This window comes from Arvicanthis niloticus, chromosome 7 (assembly GCF_011762505.2).
Source record: "Arvicanthis niloticus isolate mArvNil1 chromosome 7, mArvNil1.pat.X, whole genome shotgun sequence".
In the NCBI taxonomy this organism is placed as follows: Eukaryota; Metazoa; Chordata; class Mammalia; order Rodentia; family Muridae; genus Arvicanthis; species Arvicanthis niloticus.
This window is the reverse complement of record NC_047664.1, coordinates 45,458,029-45,474,175: the sequence shown is the minus strand read 5'-3', so window position 1 is coordinate 45,474,175 and position 16,147 is coordinate 45,458,029.

Below are 16,147 nucleotides of genomic sequence, written 5' to 3'. Positions count from 1 at the left end.
ACCAACCAGAGCTCCTAGGGTATAAACCACCAGCCTGGGAGCACATAGGGAGGGACCCATGGCTCCAACTTTATATGTATGGGAGGATGGCCTTGTTGGGCATATAGGGAAGAAGAAGTCTTTGGTCCCATGAAGGCTGGATGCCCTAGTGTGGTGGAATTCAAGGGTGGAGAGGTGGGAGTGGTTGGGTAGGTGGGGGCACATCCTCATAGAAGCAGGAGGAGGGGGGATGGGATAGGTGGTTTCTGGGTGGGGGAAAATGGGGAAAGGGGATAACATTTGAAATGTAAATAAAATATCCAATTTTTTAAAAAGTTCAACAATTGACAAAAGGGACCTCATGAAACTGAACAGGAAGGGCACTGTCAGTAAGACAAAATGGCAACTTACAGATTAGGAAAAGATCTTTGTTGAGCTTACATCCTATAGATGTCTAATATCCAAAATATATAAAGAACTCAAGAAATTAGATTCCAAAATAACCCCCCGAAATTCAGTTAAAATGGGGTACAAAGGTAAACAAAGAATTCTCAACAGAGGAATTTTGAATGGCCTAGAAGCACTTAAAGAAATGTTCAAAATCTTTAGCCATCATGGAAATGAAAATGAGAGTGAGCTTGAGATTCCATGTTACACCAATCAGAGTGGCTAAGATAAAAAACTCAAGTGGCAGCACAAGCTGGCAAGAATGTGGAGAAAGAGGAACACTCCTCCATTGCTGGTGGGATGACAAACTGGTGGAACCACTCTGGAAATCAATCTGGTGCTTCTTCAGAAATCTGGAAATAGTTCTACCTGAAGACACAACTATACCACTCCTGGGCATATACCTAAAAGATGCTCCACCATACCCTAAGGACAAGTGCTCCACTATGTTCATAGCAGCCTTATTTGTAATAATCAGTAGATGGAAACAACCCAGATGTTCTTCAACCTAAGAATGGATACAGAAAATATGGTTTAATTACACAATAGAATACCATTTAGTTATTAAAAGCAAGGACATCATGAGTTTTGCAGTTAAATGGATGGAACTAGAAAATCTCCTTTGTGAGGTAATGAGACTCAAAAGGATATGTGTAGTATTTACTCATTCATAAGTGGATACTAGACAAAAAGTACAGAATGCCTATGATAAAATTCACAGATTGTAGGAAACTTAACAAGAAGGAAGGTCCAAGTTGGATAACTTCAATCTCACATAGAAGGAAGAACAAAATAACCATGGGAGGCAGAGGGAAGGAGGGAAATGGGAGGTATAGGAAAAAGGGGGACAGGATCAGTTTTGGAGGAAGAAAGGAGAGAAGCCCAGAGGGCCAGGAGAGAATGATTGGAAATATGTGTCAGTGTGGGGAAACCTCTAGAAAATCCCAGAGAGCTGGGATGTCAGAGGCTCCCAGGACTCAACTGGGATGAGCTTAGGAAAAGTGCCCAATAGTGGGGAGATGGAACCTGAAATGACTACATCCCATGTGACATGGCCCCCCAGTTAAGGCAGGGGCCACCCTCCCAGCTTCAAAATTTTTGACCCAGAGTTGTTCCTATATAAAGGAAATGCAGGGAAAAAATGGAACAGAGACAGAAGGAAAAGCCATCTGATAACTGGCTGAACTTGGGATCCATCCCATGCACAGGAACCAAATCCATGCCAACAGTGTAGTTGTGCTGTGTTGTGCTTGGAGACAGAATCCTAGCATGGCTGTCCTCTGAGGGGCTCTACCAGCAGCTGACTGAGACAGATGCAGATAGTTATAGCCAACCATTGGACTGAGGTTGAGGACCCCTATGGAAGAGTTATGGGAAGGACAAAAGGAACTGAAGGGAATTGCAACTCATAGGAAGAAGAATCAAGTAACCCGGACCCCTCAGAGCTCTGTAAGACTAAGTCATCAACTGAAGAGCATACATGGGCATATATATAGAAGAGGATTGCCTTGTTAGGCCTCAGTGGGAAAGGATGTGCTTAATCCTACAGAAACTGGATGCCCTAGGGGAGGGGGATACTGGCAGGGGTGAGGTGGGATTGGATGGTGGGTAAAGGAGCACTCTTTCAAAAGCAAATCAAAGGGGAGGGGATGGCATGAGGAACTTGGGGATGGGGGGCAGGAAAGGGGGCAACATTGAGAATGTAAATAAATGAAGTAATTTAATAATAAAAAATGTTTCCTTATCTTATTCTTTTTACCTCTTCCATACCCTTGGTTTGCTCATAAAAGTTTTTTAATTAAATGCACTCTTTGACAATTTTATACATGTATCTACAACAGGTGTTTCAAGTGTATTTACCATGAATTGAAATGGAAATTGAAAGGAACACTTATGCCAACAATATAGTTGTCCACAGTCTTCCAGGAGTGAATAAAAATTCAGAGAGTCCTTACCTGAGTGTAGTAAGAAGTGTAGTCATTTAGTTAACTGTTTCTATTATAGTTGCTATTATGGCCCCCAATTCCTTGATTTATTTGATTTGTCTGATAGACCGCAAATTTCTCTGGTGTGGAGATTTGAATAAGTATGGCCACATAAGTTCATATATTTGGGTGCTTAGTCACCAAGGAGTGAGTTATTTGAAAGGATGAGAAGAATTAGGAGGCATGACTTTTTCTGGAGGAAGTGTGTCACTGGGGATGGGCTTCAAGGTTTCAAAAATCCATACAAGGCCCAGTATATCTAAGCCTGATGTCTGCATATCACTTAGTTATTTCTTCAGGCAATGTGTGCCCTGTTACGAGGATAATGGACTGCAAATGGAAGTGGTAATCTCAGGAGAAGATACCACCTAGGTAAGAATTCAATTTGTGAAAAAGAAGTAAATAAAAACATGAGTAGTGAAGGAAACCATCATCAGTTGAATTGAAGGAGGAGGCAAGTTCCAGTCCAGGCAAGCTGTGGAACTTTGCTATAATATTTTTTTTTTTTTTTTGTTACCTATTGCCTCTGCTTCTCACTCTCTCTTTTCATTATTTTTGAGGAGACTTTCTTGTATGAGTATTGGATTTCCATCAATTATAATCTCTCTCTTTCCACTGTCTAGCTCCTTCCATTTTCCCAACTCCCACTCAAATTTATCATTGATTATTTAGTTGTTATTATTATACATGTACACACAGAAAGAGAGACAGGGACAGAGACATGGAGAGAACCTACTAAGTTTCTTTACTGTTTCTCATATGTACATGTGTTTATGGCTTACCATTTGAGATTGGAACTTATCCTTGGAGAAACTGGTTCTCCCTCTCCCAGTTGCCACAGATTGCCTGTTGCTCTTCACTTAGGGGTAGAATCTTATAAAATTTTCTTCACTTTACAAGTCCACTAATGCCATTGGTCAGGTCTTGTTTAGGCAACCATAGTTTTCAAAGTTTTATGAGTGCAGCTTTCTTGTAATATCAGCAGATGTCCTAAGTCTCTGACCTTTACAGTCTTTGTGTCTCCCACTCTTGTGTTGTTTCATTTTTTAGGTGTAGCAGTTGCATTGTGGACACATGGATTATGCTTGGGTACTAGGTTCACTTATCCTCAGCATATTTCCCCAGTTACAGATAAAAATGCAGTCTTCATTTGCTGCAAAAAAAAAAAAAAAAAAAAAAAAAAAAAAAAAAAGAAGCTTTCTTGATGAGGCTTGAGAGCTATATTTGTCCTTGGGTACAAAGTTAAGTATTTTATAATGCAGTTAGGAATCATATTGGTTTAGAAAAATGTTAGTAGTAGATTTTCCTCTGCAGTCCATGACTTTACCAGCCATGGGTGGTTGGGTAGATTTAGAGTACCAGTCACAAATTCTTTCTCCGTAGCTTGGGAGTATCTTGGTTACTCCCAAGATAAAAGTGCTAATATTGCACTCTTAAGGATATCTTGTGTGGTTTATAGTTTTGTGCTTTGTAGGTCTAAAATATGGGTAGGATTGGTTGTTGTTATTCCTTGGAAACTGGTGTACCATATGATGATACTATGAGAGCTAGTCTTGGTTAGTTTCAGCTTAATTTTTTCTAAGTCCTATGTATAACACATGTAGTTTTTAGCAATGGATGATTACCTTCAAATTCCGAGAGGTAACCAAGGAAAATAGAAATAGCTTACATTGTTCTAGAGGTCTCTTGGAACTCCTTAACCAACAGTGTAAAAGGAGGGTTCCCATGCCTAGTACTGGGGTTTTGTTAGATGGTCTATGACTCTTGTAGTGGTTATTTCATTCTCTGAATCACTAATTTATTCAACATACACACATACACATGCACATACACAATTTGAGTAAGCTTATAAAATAATAAATTTCTCTATGCCTTTGTAAATGACCTTAATGCTATTTATCTTTCTCCCTTTGTATCTGTATTCTTGCTTTTACCTCCTCCATTAGAGATTCCCCTTGCTTTTTTTCCTTTCTTGTTCATAGCATCTATGTCCTGCTAAAAACTAAATGTTTATATATTAAGGCAAATATAGATATATTTTAAATTAGAAGTACAAGTCCACCATTAGAGCTCATGAACACGTCAATGTATCATGAGGAAGTGCAGACGCTCTGTAGACCAGAGGTTGTTTATATAAGTTCCAGAGAAACAGAGGTGTTTCTAAGATAATCTGAGAGAAAAAATGGCAGAAATTGCTAAATTATGAAAGAATTCTTAGGTGCATTTGCCTAGACTTCTGCTGCCTAGATTTTCTAGGCATAAAATGAAGTTTGTCAAGATAAATTTCTCTCCATAAGGGAATTCACAGTTTTGTAATGAAGGGTCTTTATACTTTAAAACTATTGAAAAGGAGTCTTATGAGACAGCTCAGATGGTGAGGGCACTTGTTGCCAAGACTTAAGACCTGGTTTGTTCCCTGGAACCCACATGGTACACGAAAAGAACCAACTCTTGCAAGTTGTTCCCCAACTTCCACATGTGGGCAGGGTACATAGAGTTCTTCATGATTAAAACAATAAATCTAAGAAGATATTTTAAAATAGGGAATAGGGTGCTTGAGGCTCAAGGCATATGTCTAGAATATGTTTTTATTGTTTGTAAATGACATAGAGGTGAAAGAATGGAGGTCCAAGATGAGGCAGACCACAATGGGATTAATAGCCCTTTCAGGCCATTACCTATATTGGGCAGAAGTGGAGAGCAGGAGAGTCAAACCCCACATGGCCACAAAACAAACAAACAAACAAAGAAACAAAACTCACCTTGTGTGGTTTCCCAGATTTTATGAGCTTAACTCCACCATAGACATATTTAGTAAAAAGTTGAAGACAAAATTCTGAAAACATTTTCAGGTGCACTCGGTGAGTTTTAAATACATAAATACAAGGAAAGTATTTGTTTAGTAGGAATAAAGAGTTTCGTTTGAAACCAGAATCTCACCCTCAAAAAAGCTTCTTATTGGTTGTGTGACTCTAAGTACATCATAGCTTTCTGATCTAGATTATAATGGTCTTGTCTTATAGGTTATACCCTAATCATGAGCCATTTGGATGAAAAGGTCTATTAACAAGCAGACATATACTTCCATCTCAGTCCTCTGCATTCAGGCATCTCCTTCCTATACTTCTAGATGCTTCTTATGCATCCCCTTCCTAAACTGTCTGGTTAGGGCTTGTGTGTGCTCATGATGTCACTCTGGCCTTTATCTTCCATGATCATGACATTAAAGCAACATGAAATGCACTGTGTTACAAATCTCCTAGCCAGCTGTTCTTCATATACTGGGCATGAAAGAGTATTTTAATCCTTAGCTGTGTCTTTTCAAAATCAAATGACTCAAAATCAAATACTCAAAATCAAAATACTCAAAATTAAAAAGAATATCTAACTAGACTGATCTCCTGCCTTTCTATTTTTTTTTTAACAGAAATTACTTCTTTTATAGAAGTTTCAAGTTGAAAGAAGAACATGTAAGCCCTTTGGAGACTAAAACAGTAAATGAGATGAATAGTTTTAATAAGAGATGCAATTATTCTACCAGCAAAATAATTCTGAATGGAATGATCAGTGGTGTAGTCAATATAGATCTGATAAATATCTAGAATACCATTGAGTCGCAGGCCTACTAGCCACTAGAGAAAAAGGACAAATTTGACATAGTTCTTTACATACAAAATTTTACAACCTAGTAAAGCAGCCATATATCAAAAGATAAATGGAACATAAAAATATATTAGTGTCTTGAGTAAGTTTAACAATTGTTTACTTTTGTGAGCTCATATTATTCATATTAAATATCAGACAATGGTAGCATCAAAACTTCTGTTCTAGTGTGTGCAGCTATGGTCAGTATGCTCCTCACCCATGTCAACAATACCACTGAACTAAGTCATAGGCTACATCATTAACACTATGCAGAAAAGCACTTGAGTCCTTCACTCACATTGCCAATACATTTCACATAGCAGCCTCTGTTATGAACTCACAACTCTCAGCCAGCACTTATTAAATACTTGTTCAGAAATAGATTGAAATAGTCTTTTATCCCCCAAGGGAACACCGGGGATTAGCATTTATTGAACTCAACTGAGTGCCAAGTTTGTTATACTAGTTTTCCACACTCAAGGCTACATCACGATGTCTTCAAAGAACTTGAGAATAAGAAAAACAAGACTATTCTCTGAAGGTTAGACTACAAAGTAAGCACATGGTGGAGGAAATTAGACAGCCTTAAAAGGAATAGGCCAAAATAACAGAGTGGAACTGTCTCAAGAGATTACTTAAATTTGGCAGCAGCTCTGGATATAATAGAGCCACACCTACATTATAAGACTGAGTCACAGACAATGGAATTAATAATTATTTCGAGAAAGAAAGCATGCCAGCTGAGGTGAGTCAGACTAATGCAGCCAAGAAAAATATCAACAGTGACACAGGCAGTATGGCTGCACTGCCTGGAAGAGAGGGTATCGTGACTCACAAGATTCAGGCTGGTCATTCAAAATGTGCCAAACTCATCCCCATGTTATAAGTGCTCAAATGATAAGATGTGAAGGATAGTTACACTACTATCAGTGAGACATCACCATGTAGAATAAAATAATTTTAAAGGAGTAAAGAGTTGTTTTGGTTCCAACTTACAGAGGTTTCTGACATGGGAGGTTGGGTTTCTTGGTTCTAGAATCTCCCCAAGATGAGGCAAAGCCTCGTAGGGACAGGTTATGAAGGAAAGACATTTTTCACCTAATGGCAGCTAGGAAACAGTAAGAGATAGAGCTAGAAGAGGGAAAAGTTAATATCCATCCTTCAGAGCACATTTCCAGTGACCTATTTATTCCTACCAGGCCTGCTTGTGGTATTTACATCCTCAATGATGGTGCTCTCAAGTGGTCAGTCCATCAGTTGGTTAATCTATTTACAATCAGAGCCTTAACGATCATGAATCATCTCCTCAAATCAAGACCAGTGAATGTTGCTTGTATCAAGTGGCCAACCCTTTAGTATATAAGTTTTGGGTGGGCCACTTTATATCTATAGTAACAGGTACTTAGTAACCAGTACTTTGTAAAACTGGATATGATGGGGAACACCTGTAATCCTAGTATTTAGAAGATGTATGCAGGGTATTTGGAGTTGAGGGCCATTCTTGGATACAGAATAAGTTGGAGACCAACCTGAGATACATGAGACATGCTCTCTCAAAACAAACAAACAAACAAACAAACAAACAAGTAACAGCAAATTAAAATGAAAGGAATTGGCATTCTCAGGTCTATGTTGACAGAATGCTTCCTTTTGTCGCACAGATTTTACTAGTTTTATCCCTAGAAAACAGTTTCATTCATTAAACTGTTCCTCCTGCTTTTATACATCTGATGATCTGGAAAGTATTGTCTCAGCTTCCAATTCAATGCCTTCCTAAAAAACAGAATGTTCTTTGTAATATTTCTGTGTTTCTCCATCTGATGACAAAGGAATCAGCCTTCCATTTTGAGGAGCATCTTTAACTTCTCCTTCTCATCTTTTCTTTTTTTTTAAGTCATAGATATTCCTCTGTCTCTACCATTGACATAAATAACCAACTTCTTTTCCTTCCTTTTCACTGTCCAACAGGAAGAGTCTTCATGAACCCTTTCTCTGAAGCCTTAAAATAGTACTGCATTAGGCCAATGTGGTTACTTACTTGAAACCATAGGCATAATTTATGTTTGTTTATATGTATACATTTGTGTGTGTGTGTGTGTGTGTGTGTGTGTGTGTGTGTGTGTGTGAACATCTTTTTGCATGTGAAGGAACATGGAGGACAGAGGTCAACTTTTTATATCAATTACTTAGGAGCTGCCTAAGTTAAGGTTTCAATTGCTGTAAATAGACGCCATGACCAAGGCAACTCTTATGAAGGACAAAATTTAATTGGTGCTTAATTTAATTACAGGTTCAGAGATTCAGTCCACTATTATCAAGGCAGGAAACATGGAAGTGTTCAGGCAAGCATGTCATTGGAGAAAGAGCTGAGAGTTCTACATCTTGTTCCAAAGGCAGATAGGAGAAGACTGGCTTCCACACAGCTAGGAGAAGGGTCTCAAAACCCATGCCCACAGTGATACACTCTCTTTAACAAGGCCACATCCCCTAATATTGCCACTCCCTGGGCCAAGCATATTTAAATCACCCCAGGAGCCATCTACTTTCTAGAACATAGGTTCCACTAACTAGGCTAGGCTGGCTGGCCAGCAAGCTTCAGAAATCCATCTATCTCTAGCCCGAAAGCATGCTTGTTAGTACTGTTCTTTATTGTGATGCCAGAGAATCAAAATCAGATCCTCATGCCTGCCCTTCATCAATTGAACCATCCCCTGTCCATAACCGTAAATAGTCCGGTGGTTTTCTCCTGTTCTGATTGCTTTTTGCTCTGCCACTTCTCTCCTAGTTTTAGTCTCTACTCCTTTCTTAGAACTACCTACCTACTTATTTATAAGTAGACACACACAAATGCATACATGCACATACACAAACACGTACACGCACATGTACACACATATGCACACACTTAATTTAGAGTTTCTAGCTTTTTCCTTGTAATTTCCCACAATGAACTAAACATTTGAAGGATCAATACAGACACATTTGTGCAAGTCCCCCTTCCTAACTTAGTTCAGATTTCCAGTTACAATAACATTTTGTTGTTTGCCTTTGTACTTTGTGCATTTTTGGTTGGTTTTTTAAAAATTGATTAACTCTGGGACTCTCATAGACTACAACTATGGGCTTCCAGTTAAAGGAATTATAGCTTTGAGATAGTCTTAGTAGGCTTTAACTAAATTTTCTTCCAGTCACAGTGCAGGCTCCCTTTCTTTGTCATAGTTTTTTATATCCTCAGTTATCTAGTAAGGTTCTGGATTCCAGGACAACCAGCATAGAAAATTCAAGAATGACTACTCTTGCAGATGCTGGCTATTATTATTTTTATTGTATTGCTGACAAAATTAGATTTAGTGGAGTGGAAGGAACCTATACAAAATTTCCCAGCAAGTTCAAGATGTAGAATTTATCTTCCTTTTTCCTCCATCTCTGCATACTTTTTATACAATGAAGCTCACACTTCACTAAGAACTCATTGCTAAGTCTGCCTGACACAAACATTTTGAGCTAAAATGCAAGGGAATGTTTATGAGCCTTTTCAGAACCCTGATATGATAGTGTGAGACCTTTTCAATTATTTTCCATCATTTCCAGAAGTTTTACTTAGTTTAAAGGACTAAGAAAATTGCCTCTACTCATTTACCTCACTTCTAGGATATGAACTATGAACACACTGAACCTGAACTTGCCATTTTCCCAATGTGTGCATGAGGTGAAGCACATGTAGTTGTTTATAGTAAATACCTTACAAACTAGGAACTAGTAGTTAGATACACGTGCATGTGGTTCAACTCAAAAAGACTTCCTGTAGTTGAACTCATACAATTGGAGCAAACTGAAGTCACACGAGAAGCTGGGATGCAGAGAAGGCATTTAGATGCAGTTGTTTAGAATGCTTTCAAATCACTCTGCTTCCAAAAGAAAATTAATTTGATGAATATTTAGGATCAGGAGCTCTTGCCCATATTAAGGGTGCAGTTGGTGTGAACTGCTACTTCAGGACTTCTCTTCCCTCTGAGTAAGTTTAGCACAGAGCCAATCAATGTTTGAAGGTTGAGTGTGCAATTGGAATTCCAGGGGAGTATGTGCATGCAAGACAAAGAGGAAATACAAATTCCATCCTCAATGAAACATATTAATTTCATTCTCTTATATTTTTGGTTGTGAGCCTAGCCTTTAACGGCTGAGTCATCTCTCCAGTCCTAATTTCATTCTCTAATAAAAAGTTGGACTGAGCTACTGTACCTTCCCCTGATAAGATCTACTTTCACTATTTTGGTGAATATTTAATGACATCTGAGCAGAAGAAATGGAATTATTAGAATCAGAATAGATGACACCAGAGCAATGTGGTTCTTTAGAGGAGAAGATCCTTGTGAAGAGTAGTGAAGAATTCAGTATTTCCATGTGTTTTCAAGAGAGTTGGGGGAGGGGGTTGTGCTCAGGATGTGAGGAGATTAAATCAGATTCTACACCAAGGAGGCTCTGAGTGTTATGCAAAAAACTAAAGGCTATATTTTGTGAGTAACATCTGCTAGAAGAAAATTACTATGCATAGGATTTCTCTTCCAACCAGAGTCAAAATAAGCACATAACCAATATAATATTAGGTGAAAAGAACAGAGGAATGTGAACAGTGGCATGGCTCAGCAGATTAAAGAACTTTTTTCCTCCAGCCTGATGACCTGTGTTCAATGCTTGGGATCCTAAGAGCTGTCCTCTGAACTCCTCATACATGCCATGATGTGTGTGGTTATACGTATGTGTGAATATGACCACACACAACAACAATAAAAAGAATAATTTTACAGGAAGTCCATGGAACTAGAGAAAACAGATCCACATATTTTGTGTCAACTGGATGAATCCTCGGTCTCTTTTGACAACAGTCACAAGTTGTTGAGTTATAAAAATTTAACCGAGATGCTCAAATCCTTGATTTCTAATTGGCATATATAAGGGTTAATAGTGTCAACCTGACATGATCTAGGCTCATTAGGAAAAAGAACTTCTGCTCATGTCTGCTAGAGTTTTCTAGATGAGATTAATGATGGTTAGAAGACCTTGTCTAGATGCAGGTGGCACTATCCCATAGGCCTATGTTTCAGAAAGAAGAGGAAGGAAAGGCACTGAACAGGGATACCCATCTCTGTCTGCCCTGTGACTGCAGATGCAATGTGACCAGTGGCTTCAAGCTCTGGCCTCCACACCTTTTCTGTCATGATGGACTGTATTCAAATTATGAGGAAAAGAAAACCTATCCTTCCTTAAATTGTTTTCTGTCATGTATTTTGTCAGTCATGAGAAAGGGAACTTATACTGGTTGTGGTAGTTACTCCAAAATTGCATTCATCAAAGGATAGAATAAAAGCTATGCATAATGGCCCTGGGTAATTGTTCTTGGGACAATAATGAAACCCTTAGCAACAGCAGCAGTAAATACATAGTAAACGTCTGGTGCACACCATGTATCATTCTAAACCTGTCACTGATATTGCTTCCTTTATTCTCATGGCAGTCAGACAGAAGACATTACTCTTCCGTTGCACATGGGAAAACTACAGCACAAATGAGATAAGCAGCTTGTCAAGACCTCACACTCAACAGACGGCAAAGCAAGAATCTAAGGCAGTTGTTTTTTTCCTGCAATAATACCCTCCCTGTCACAACCTCACACTACTTTGCTATAACATCTTATTATTCATACATAACTATGGTATTTCAGTGGTGCTATGCATATCAAAAAATTTCCTATGAATATTCTGGTATGGTCCTTAACACTGCCTATATTCATCTTGGATTTGAATAAGAATTGATAAATTCTTCCAGTGTGTACCTGCAAAAGTCAACATACCACGTAGAACTGAATGATTTCTACCTTTGGAGTACAGGCTTTTATCTCTACCTCAATATCTTTTATCTATCTACTTTGTGTTGTGAAGCTCACATATATACAGGTATCACCTAGCCTGAGCAATCACTCAGACCAGCTTCTGACCTGGTCCAAGACTGGCTTGTGAAGAGACGGTGTACATATCTCACAGAACAAGAACTAGGTTTCTGGAGTCTTTCAGTCTTCATGTTTTCATTATTATGAAACTTAAAGAACTTATGATCTTTAGCTGGTCACATGACATGATAGAACTAGGACTCCATTAGCTGCAGTTAGCTGTGGCTACATGATCAAGTAATCTAATGAACAGACTGTAAGAAAGGAGGATGCAACTGTGGTCCACTGATGGAGCCCAGTTCTTCTATGCCTTTTACAGCTGATGTTAGCTGATTTTTAGCATCTTTGCTGATGGCAGGAGTGGGTATAGAATGGTTGAAATCTGAGCAAACTCCGAATAGCAGGAAGTGAATGCTACATGTTTGAAATAACAACATTAAAAATACCCAATTCCTTTAATGTAAAGAGGTCACCTTTCCAGCCACAGCATGTGGACTCCCGGACTCTGTAGTATTAGGGATCAGTAAATTTTGCTCATCTCTGAGCCACTGTTTAAAAGCATATTTCTCCTTTTCCAATTTAAATTTACCTCACATAAGACTACATCCAGTGGGCATCTTGGTTCTTTTGAGTCCAGTTGCTTTCATTTTCTCAGATAACAATGGACATCTCACATTCAAGGCCGTATCGAAGATGGAATAGGTAACAGAGTAAGAGAACTTTCTGAGCTGCAAGGTTTTCTGCAAGACTTCCTTTCTATGCCAGCAGAAGTGGCTTTTTGCATTTGTGGAGAAATATGGAAAAATACTTAATGGGTAAGCTTGTTTCTTGGTTGAACAGGTAGAGGGGGGAGGGAGGGGAAAAGGAGAAAAAGCCACACTGTGTTGAAGACCCAGATTCCAAATGAACCGGAAACTCCCCTGGCTGATGGTTGGCCCCAAAGGTTCCTTTCAAGTGGAGCAAGAGGGATTACTTCCTAGCTCCCAGAACCTTTCAGACTGGCTGTGGTTTAATGCTGCCCAAACCTTTGTGTAAATACACCTAAAGCTTAAATAAAATAGGGACGACAGAGATCTGCACTATTCTTCTCCGAATGTCTCTGCATGCAACATCTCCCCACTCTATTACTAATAAGTAAGAATTCTACTTCTTCTGCTCCTTGAGTTGAATCAGGAGTGTGTGGCCAGGTCTCTAGAAGCTTCTTGGCTCTATGAAGGGTATTCCAGCAGTCTTCGTTGTCCAGAAGTCTCTTACCAAAAACAGGTTTTCACACAGGCTTTTCATATGCTTTGCCTTGAGCCAGGCTCAAATACCAAGAGGTCCTCAGGGAGTAGTTTTGCAAGTTTGTTCTTTTTCCTTTTGCAGCTGGCAAAGAGCAACAAAAGCCAGTGCTTAGAGGACAGGCATATAGGCTGAACTCTTGATTTGGGCTCCGTTGAAAGGTGTTTGGCTGCATCCCGAAGCAAAACACTGGTGTGGACCTCACTGTGGTTGTTTTCAGTTCACATTACCTAATCCGGACTGCAGCAGATTGCTCAAGGGCCACGGAAAGGATATCATAATGGCAAAAAATACCTAATGCTCTCTCAGCATATTTATGTACTGGGAACTTTATGGATGGTCAATAACTTGCTTATAATAATAAATGCCATTGGTGTTTCTTACAATGCTGTGTACCAGTGTATTAACTACAATAAGAAGCAAGCACAGCATCAGTAGGTGTCAACAGATGTTTGTTTGTATGAAGGATATGGGGTCCTGGGAGCTCACTCCGTATACAGGCATTAATTCTTTGGCATCTGGTCTATAGATGAGGATTAGAACAGGAAAGACAGGGAGCCTATTTTTCCCTACCTTTGTCTCTCATCCTCTAATCAAGTGAAAGTGAGAGAGTTATCTTTCCGAGAATTTGCTGGTCAAGTGAGAACTTAGAGGTGTGACTCAAATAGTGAGTATGAACTCAAGCCAAGTTTGATTCTAACAAGCAAGCTAAATTCAAAGAGTAAGGAGAGGAATAAGTAAGAATAATCAAAGGTTACTTATATCAGTATCAAATTCTGATCTTAAGATTGCTTCCAGTCCTAAGAACTATTGAGGACACAAAGAGATATGAATATATGAGTATATGCATACATAAATACATATGTGTGTGCCTATGGTATCATAATTAGAAGTTTGGTAACATATTTAAGAGTGAATTTTAAAATAGGAAACTACAGAATCCTGGGAGCCAGAAAATAGAGGAGCCCCATAATTGTTTATCCAATATTAAGTGAACAGCCTGAAATTATAAACATAGAAGTATATGTACTGAGCATGTTGTATTTATATACTTAAGAATATATATGTACATACGTTTACATACTTAAGAATATATATGTACACACATATATATTCTTAAGTACATATATGTACATATATATATTCTTAAGTATATAAATTAGCAACAAATTAACAATTAAAAAAATAAAGTCATAAATGTGAGAGACAACAAGTGGGAATTCATGGAAAAGGTTTATATGAGAAGGGAGAAATGATATAATTATATTTTAATTAAAAAATAAAAATATTAAAAGTATATTTGCTTTGATAATTGCAACCTATATAGCAATAAAAGCATTTGAAAAATAAAAAAGGTCTTACACATTATAGTGCTGAAAATGTCTACAGTTCAGATTTGCAATTGGCACAGTCCTGCAACTACATCTCTGGTTTGGCCAGTTTAGAGTCATGAAGCATTGACGGCTCCAAATCACCCTGACTCTTCACTTTGCAAGCTGACCAGGGTCAGTCTGCAGAGCTGCATAGAGCTCTTGGCTCTTGAGTGCCTTCTGTTAGCCAATGCAATATGGAGTTTCTCTAATAAGATGCTTTTATGGCTCTTCACTTGAAAACTAATAAGTAAAAGAACTCACTGTACCTTAATTTGAAATATTCTCTTTTCAGTCAGGCCTCATGTCACCCACTTATAATTCCAACATTTGGCACCCAAAAGGCTAAGGCAGGAGTATTTGGAGTTTAAGATCAGTCTGGGCTACACAGCAAGTTCTAGGCCAGCTTCAGCTATGTAGCTTACTTTGACTCTCCACCCCCTCCCCCACCCAAAAATCATTCTTCTAAACGTTGAATGTTGTTTATGCAAACGTAGCTACTTCGCTGGCTCTGTTTCCGCTATTCAGAAACTGCTCTGCTACCTAAAACAGAATGACAAAAATTACTGTGGTAGCAATCTTATCTTCCTTTTTTTTTTTTAAATTTCACAGATACCTGCTTATTGTAGTGTTCCCTGCTTCCTTTGACACAGGTTCTTTTCTTGCTCTGGGTAGAGCATTCTCTAAAATGTCACTTTCTTTGTCATTTAGAATATTTAGAGATGTGTGATGTAGCTGTGGATTCAGAGGGCAATTCTTTTCATCTTCTGTTTTATGACAACAGTCTATCCTACACACAGTACAAGAACAAGGGTCCTGCACAGTGTCCTTATTTCCCATTGAGTTTATAGGTGGAATCAGGAATGGTTTCATTTTTACTTTTAAGAGATTGTCTCACTACATATCCCTGACTGGTTGGCCTGCAACTCACCCTGTAGACGAGTTTGGTCTTGAACTTGCAATCAAGTCCAGGAGCATGTATGCCTCCATAGCTGGTCACAGTTTGGAATTTTACATGAGTAGTTTATTAGCAATTATGGTATTTCAGGTATTATAATAGGTATAACCCAAACCAACTAAAAGAGTAGAGTGGAATCACTAAGAATTAATTTAATTTCTGAAAATGTGCAGTTTTATTTTATAACACTATGGCAGCCAGGAATTCATGCAAATGAAATCAGCAGATTATTAATGAGAGTGTTGCCCTTAATAATCACCATATAGTCATGAAAAACTCTTTTAAAAAATCTAAAAAAACTCTCATTATTTTAATGCTTAATATTAAAACAACTAACTCATGAACTTCTTAAAAAAACCTTGATAACCATGAATGTCCAAGCCAGGAACTTTTTTTGACAGTGTTCCTAGAATGTAAAGAATCTTTATAACCTGAAAGAAGCATGATGTGAATTGATTAGTAGTAGTAGCTGAATTTATCGTCATAAAAATTGTTGCAGTCTTAGTCACCATTTTCTAAGATTATAACTTTATTT